The sequence below is a fragment of the Nyctereutes procyonoides genome, unplaced genomic scaffold, assembly GCF_905146905.1.
Source record: "Nyctereutes procyonoides isolate TBG_1078 unplaced genomic scaffold, NYPRO_anot_genome, whole genome shotgun sequence".
Classification (NCBI taxonomy): Eukaryota; Metazoa; Chordata; class Mammalia; order Carnivora; family Canidae; genus Nyctereutes; species Nyctereutes procyonoides.
Genome location: NW_026575137.1, coordinates 9,444,461 through 9,452,253, shown reverse-complemented (window position 1 = coordinate 9,452,253; position 7,793 = coordinate 9,444,461). Strand labels below are relative to the sequence as shown.

Genomic DNA, 7,793 nt, shown 5'->3' with positions numbered 1-7,793 from the left:
GCACGACTGGGCTGTGTTGGGTCTGCATTCCATTCACTTGTCATTCAGTGGTTCATGGTTTTGAGTGTTGACTATGCACAAAGCAAGAGACTAAGCTTCCCTATGTTAAAGGCAGCTGAGAATAATTATAAAAATTTGTTGATGAGAAAGATCACAGGTGAGATGTAGTTGGCCCTTGATGCAGAGGAGAGACTGGGGTTCGTGCTGACTAACGCATTGACTGGTGTCATCTTCATGCCCCTGCCATCCTCAGGCTCCAGACGCAGAACATGGTGTCACTGATGGTCTGCACCGAAATGTCAGGTTAACTTTCCTTTCCTTGGCTGAAAATATAAATGTAGGAAGGATGATAGGGCATTCAACAGTGAGGAAATGAGTCAGGGACTAAGTAGAAGCAAGCAGGATGGTTGAGCAATTTTCTTAAACGATATATGAAAGGAGAATCTTGAAAAGGAATAGGGTTTGACTTGACTTTATATTCAGAACTTATAAAAATGCCGGGCAACGTGCACTCAGCGGAGCATTAGTGCATTAGGAGCCATAATCTAGTTGAGTTTCTAAAGTAACTCCAACCAAGAAATGAAAAATGAGGGTGTTCGATTTCTGCAGAATCAATTTTTGAAAAAAAAAAGTAGTGAATAATGGATGCAATAGAATGGAATAACTGAATAATACAATGGGAAGGAATTAGGAACAAAAAACGGGAAAAGAAATTGCTTGGAGACAATCTGATCCATGGCAAAGGGTTATAAACTATCATTTTTAGCAATAAAGGTACTTTGGGGCCAAGGAAAAGAATAAGAGAAATAAAAGATAATTTAAGATGAAAAGAGAGAGAGAGAGAGAGAGAGAGAGAGAAACATGTGAAATATTAAACACTCGGGCCATGCAATATTGAAAAGACAGAACAAAATTAAAATAATATATAAACTTTGACAGTTTCCACTTAAAAAAAAAAAGCCCTGTTGCCTCAGCCTGGCTCTCAACTGCTGATGCCATCCTGGGGGCCCTGGCTCCAAGCCCTGGGGACAGACATGGGGGACAGGTGGCAGGCTCCCCTTTATCTCCCTCTTCAGGGAAGCTGCAGGTAGCCTTTGCTTCTGCACCCACCACTCCAGCCGCGCAGTGGGCTGAGATCCAGTGCTCCCAAGGCAGGGTGGCCAAGGTTCTGGAGATGAAATAATGAAGTGCATCCATGGAAGAATGACTAGAACAAGAGGTACGATCCGGTTCTTCTGGGACCTGGGTTCCAGTGCCAACGAAGTCTCTTGCCCCTTTGATCTTTCCTCTACCCCGACCTGGGTGTCAGCATCCCCTGGGAACTCGTTAGAACGTGCAGATTTATGAGGTTCCCATCCTGGACCTCTTGATTCTGGATGCGGCCTAGGAATCTGAAGTGCGAGAACCTCAGTTCTGTTTCTCGGACCAGTTTGTGCCCATCGTTCGTCCCTACCCGGGCCCAGGCCAGAGCGGGGCACTTTGCCCATGGGCTCTTAGTGCTTGAAATGACCTCAGGGAGGATGTCCTTGTTGCTTCCCATTCTACAGAAGATGGGATGGAGGCTCCATTGGAGAAGGCATGTGTCCAACATCTCAGTGAGCATCAGTGTAAGAGCTGGGGTTTGGATCCAGACCTGGCCAATGCCAAAATCTGTGCTCCTTTCTCTACACATTGTTGTGTTCTCGGAGTACAACCTTTCCTTTTCTGTCTTTAAAAAGATTCTGTTTATGTATTTATTCATTTAGAGGAGCAGAGGGAGAGAGGAAGAGAGAGAGAGAAACTCAAGCTGAGCACGGAGTCCAACATGGGGCTCGATCTCATGGCCCTGAGATCATGACCTGAGTCAACACCAAGAGTTGGTCACTCAACCTATTGAGCCACCCAGGCGGCCCCACCACAGCCTTTTGTAATTTAATTTTCCATTGCATGGCCAACAATCTGTCCTGTAAGTCTCCTCTGTCCCACCTCAGAGTATATCTGCACGCATCTGCCCCTCATTGTGCTGCTTGGAGAGAGGGAAGGAGGCTCATTTCCAAGGTTGACTCTTCCACTCTGCTCTTCATCAAGATTCCTCTTCCTTCCTCACTGTCTGCCATTTTCTGCCTTTTCCTATCCTTTCTCTTCATTAGCCCTTCTCATCCCTTGGATCTCTCCCAAAAAAGACTTGTCTCTTGCCTCTTTTTTCTTTTCTTTCTTCTTTTTTTTTTTTTTTTTGCCCCAAATCAGTATAGTTTTTATTGCACCTTTAAAGTATCACAAATAAGTCTGAAAAATCATCTGGTGTCTTGCTGTTTCTGTACCTTGACAACTCAGATCTTATTCACCACCCTGCTGAACTGTTCCTTTTTCAGAAACATAGATACCATCCAAAAATTTTCTGATATCCTTGTTTTAACAGTTGTCGTTTGCTGAGTCAAAGGAGCTGAGTTTGATACAAGTTCAATGTTATTTTCCTTCAAGAATTAACTCATCTTCTTGGGCTTGAGATACAGAACAAGCAACACCTGGCCTCATCTGAACCCTGCAAATGTATTTTTCACCCAAGAAATTTCAGATTTCAACAAGAGAACCATTCTCCTGGATAACAACATTGACGGGGAAGTGAGCACACGCCGACCTCACCTTGTAATAGCCCAGTGTAAAGCCCTTGATCGTGTTCTGTGGGTGACTACAGACAGTGCAAATGGTAGCCACTTCTTTTCCATTTCCACATCATTTGTGAACTCAGAGCCTCTTGTTTTTCTTTCCAAGAAGACTGAGTTCTACATTGATGTGATTGAAGCCCCTTCGCAGTGTTTCTCTGGGGCCCGCCCTTCATGATCACAGTGTGTCCCTTCAGGGGGATGTTGACATTTTCTGGAATGGTGACAGTCTGATTGCTGAGAATGGTCTTCACTCTCACAGTAGATGCAGCAAAGGGAAAGCATCTCTTGCCCTTTTTTTCTTTAACCATCAGACTCTCCCTTGTCTTCCCTTCTCACCTCATATTCTCTCACTGGGAATGTCCCCCAGTCTCAGGATTTTTCCTTGGATGAGATCCAAATTGGAGTCTCCAGTCCTGGCTTCTTTCTCACACTCCAGACCCATGGGTCAAGCTTCTTGCTGGACATCTTATCAACCTCAGCTCAGTGGGCCTAAAATGGATCTGATGGGTCCCTCCTCAGATCTGCCCTCCGTACTCTCCCCTCTCTTTCGCATTCTCTATCCATTCAGTTCCTGTGACCTGATAGTTATTTTTTTAAAAAAAAAAATATCCACCAGATTTGGTCTTCTTAGTTATATTCTCCAACTAAATTATAAGCTCTTTGAGGGAGGGACAGAATCTTATTTCCTTATGTCTCTACACCTGGCTCATTGCTTTGATATTATAGGTGCTTCCGGGATGTTAAGTGGGTTTGTAGAGAAATTATGGGGAATAAAAAAGTAGCAATATTTTTATTCTCATAGGAAAAGGAGAGAAATAGCAGGCACTTGTAAAGGTAAGTTAAAATAATTTATTGACAGCCAAGGTGACTGTTAAAATGCTTGCTGAATTATTAGTCCCAGGGGAGCAAAAGGAGGGAGACCTGAAAGACTTAACAAATAATGAATCAAAGGATGGTCCCTGTAGCCTCCTGTTAAGAGGCAGAGATATTTCAACATCTCAAGAATCAAGTACTACAATCTTTTATGAGACTAGAAAATCATTGTAGGTCTCATAAATTTCCCTCTTCTCATTGTTCCGAAGGCTTAATTTAGGATGAGTCACTCCATAAATCTAGACAAAGATGACTAATGATTATAATAACAATATCATAAATTATATAGTGCTTTCCCTCCAAAGCAAAACGGTATCTAATTTATTCTCACAATATTCCTCATTGGTTGCTAGGACCAGGGACGATTATCTCTATTTTTTGGCAACCAGGGGATGGAGGTGGGCATACCTGTTTATTCTGGTAGCATGCCATTTCCTGTGGCTGCATCTTCATGTCTAGCCAAGCTTACTCCGAGGGGATTAGGACTCCCTCCTCACCTTCATCAGTCTCCAGGCCTTTGCTTCATTTTTCTTTCCTTCTAATGGTCACACCACATTCCCGACCTTCTGTAATAACATGTTTTAATTTACTCATTATCTAACTCATTGACCGGGAGCTCAGAGAACCTAGCCATAAGGGAACTAAAAAAGGTTAAAAAAAAAAAACAACTATGCAAAATGAATTTTAGTCAGTGTTTTGATAATAATTATAATACTAGTTAACTCCCTTCTTATAATGGATACTTAAAGTTATGGCAATTGCAGGTTCCCTTTTTGATATATTCATTTCAGATAGCCTGCGAATGCCAATGAGACAGGAAATATGCATGTGTTTACTATATCCTCAGTCACTCTTCAGCAGGTGATACAAGATAGTAAGCACATACTTACTCTTTTTTGCTAGGTGACTTGGTTAAAGTCACAGATTCAGTAATGCTATGATCAAAGTTTTTGAGTCATTAAAATATCAATCCAAATCTTTTGATACTCTGTTATGTGGTCCATAAGTGTGTTCTTTTGTTAAAATTTAAAAAAAAAAAAAACCTTTACAGACCTTTACCTCACAGATGAGTTAATCTATGAACAATGACTTTAAGAATACTGCCCTTTATCAGGTATGTCATTTGCAAAATATCTTCTCCCATTCCCTAGGTTGCCTTTTAGTTTTGCTGTTTCCTTTGCTGTGCAGAAGGTTTTCATCTTGATGAAGTCCCAGTGGTTCGTTTTTGCTTTTGATTCCTTTGCTTTTGGAGGCATGTCTTGTAAGAAGTTGCTGCAGCCGAGGTCAAAGAGGTTGCTGCCTGTGTTCTCCTCTAGGATTTTGATGGATTCCTGTCTCACAGTTAGGTCTTCCATCCATTTTGAGTTTATCTTGTGTGTGGTGTAAGATTTACCCCTAAGATACAAATGCAATGATCTAAAGGGGCACCTGAACCCAATGTTCATAGTAGCAATGTCCACAATAGCCAAACTGTGGAAAGAGCCCAGATGTTCGTCGACAGAGGAATGGATAAAGAAGATGTGGTCTATATACACGATGGAATATTACTCAGCCATCTACTATTTACACCTACATGGATGGAACTGGAGGGTTCCAAGCAAAATAAGCCGATCAGAGAAAGACAGTTATATGGTTTTACTCATAGGTGGAATATAGGAAACAGTGCAAAGGACCATAAGAGAAGAGAGTGAAGACTGAATGGGAAGTCATCAGAGAGGGAGAGAAACCATTAGAGACTTAAAAAAATTTTTTTAAGATTTTATTTATTTATTCATTAGAGACACAGAAAGAGAGGCAGAGACACAGGCAGAGGGAGAAGCAGGCTCCCTGTGGGGAGCCTGATGTGGAACTTGATCCCAGGACCCTGGGGTTACAACCTGAGCCGAAGACAGACACTCAACCACTGAGCCACCAGGTATCCTGAGACATTTTCAACTACAGAAAACAAACTGAGGGTTGCTGGAGGGGAGGTGAGTGGGCAGGTGGGGTAATTTGGTGATGGGCACGAAGGAGGGCACGTGATGTGATGAGGCACTGCATGTTGTTATATACAACTGGTGTATTATTGAACACTACATCTGAAACTAAGTATGAACTGTATGTTGGCTCATTGAATTTAAATTAGAAAAAGAATAATGCCTTGGTTTAAAAAAATGTTTCTTTATGGATTCAAATTGCTTTGCGTGTATTATTTTAAATGACTTCATAAGATGGTAACGAAAAGAGCAGTCATATTCTTGTCTCTCCCTTCATAGATGGACTTGATAATTCTTCCATTCGATTATTCTGAAAATATTTATTAATTGCCAAGTATATGCCAAGAACCCCTCGGTGTGCTGAATATATGGATGAACCACACTGTCCTTCTCCTTGAGGAGCTTAGAGCTTAAAAAGAGACATGGATATGAAGCAAAGAGACACATAGAGGGATGCATAACTGCAGAGTACAAGAAGTGTTATCAAGAAAAAGAATTGAGAGGGACGCAATGTACAACGAAGAGTCCAAGAAGGCATCTTTGAGAAAGACATTTGTTGTGGGATCAGAGGCTAAGAGTTAGGCTGAGCGGCTTGCACAGTAGCAGCTCGTGTGAACCATGAGCACGTAGCCAGGAACCTGAGCAGGCCATGTGGCACTGGTGGAAATAAGAGGGGAAGGGGTTCTGAAATGAGGCAGGGGAAGGGGACGGGGGTAGGGGTGCTGCCAGATGGTGTGTCATCTTGTTGTCCCTGCTAAGGATTTGAGATGGTGTTTTAAGTGCAAAAGGAAACTATTTAAGGGCTTAAGTGGAGGAGTAGAATCATTTTTTTTTTTATTTCAAAAGGACCATGCTGTCCTTTCTGTGGGAGCAGAGGTTGGAGAAGTACAAGAGAGAAGGACCAATGAGGAAGCTCTCCAGTGAGTACTGGGGTGCTCACTGTAAAGGTGAGCAGATTTCAAATCTATTTTAGACTCAGACCCATAGGACTTAGTGATGAACTGGGTGGAGCCAGGGTGGGGGATAAAGGAGATTGAGATGCTCTAGGTCTCTGAGTCTCTGACTGTCTCTGACTATCTCTGAGCATCTCTGACTGTTGGAGCCAGTAAGAACCTTAGGTGCTACCTGACTCAACTCCCCATTTGAGGGCAAACAGAATTGAGGTTCCAAGACGTGAGGTGATTGACACACACAAATAGTCATTGTACTGCAGGTAGAGAAATGAGTGCTCTTCAAGGTCCGAAGAATGAGCCAATGGAGTTAAAATAGTCTACTTATATTTAATTCTTACTTCTAGAAAAATACCTGGAACAACTATTATGAGAAACCCGCCATTTACTCTATAGATATTTACAGTAGGTCTAAGCATGCGGGAAAAAGTTCCCAGCAACTTTTCCTGTGGGTTTAAGTGACTCGTCAGGTGGGAGAGCCACCTCCTCATCTGGTCGGTTTCACAGGGCCAAGAATGCCGCAAAATCATTCCTTGAGGTTCAGTCCGAGTTTCTATTGTCCAAAGACAGACATTTGATTTTAGTTGGAAATATAAAAGAAACCACTATTTCCTGATTTGCTCCTAAAAAAGAAAATAGGGTGAAGGCTTTTTCTTTGGGTGAAGTATATTCATGCATGCACTTTTATTTTATTTTATTTTATTATTTTATTTTATTTTATTTTATTTTATTTATTTATTTTATTTTATTTTATTTTATTTATTTTATTTTATTTATTTTATTTTTTTGTTTCTTTTCCCCGATGCAAAAAGAATTGACCCCTTAGAAGTGAATCCTGCTCCTTAGCCCTGTTTGGGCAATGTGGCATATTCTTTGAAAGTTTGGTTATTTGTAAAAATGAGTGATACTTGTGAGTCAGTCTTTTAGGAGAATGGGGTTTATATTTAACGGTAATAATAAGTCTGTTTTAATGATGTAACCAATAGGTACAGATCCAATCTATGTGCCTTGAGTCAGACAGCTCCCCGTGGTAGAGCTGAAGTTCAAGCCCAAGTCTATCCGATTACAGAGCCCGTGGTCAAAGCCATCCTTCTGTGTGTTTGTTCACACCTTCACTACATGGCAAGCAGTCGTGGGCCAGGACTGTTCCAGGAGCTGGGATCCAGCAGTGACTAAAACAGATGAAAATCCCTGCTGATCATGAACTTACATTCTAATTTGGAGCAGAAAGGGATTAAAAATAAAGCATAATAAACAAGTAAAGCATAGAGTGTGCTGGAAAGCGATAACTGGCACGGAGAGAAACGTCTCTGGGTGAAAGGAGGTGGCTGCACTTTCAATGAGAAGGG

At 41.7% G+C, this 7,793-nt stretch overlaps 1 pseudogene; it reads right to left on the bottom strand.

The window, feature by feature from the left end:
• Positions 1–2,124: 2,124 nt before the first annotated feature.
• On the bottom strand, positions 2,125–6,152 carry LOC129495645 (60S ribosomal protein L9-like; annotated as a pseudogene).
• Between the last annotated feature and the right edge of the window lie 1,641 nt (positions 6,153–7,793).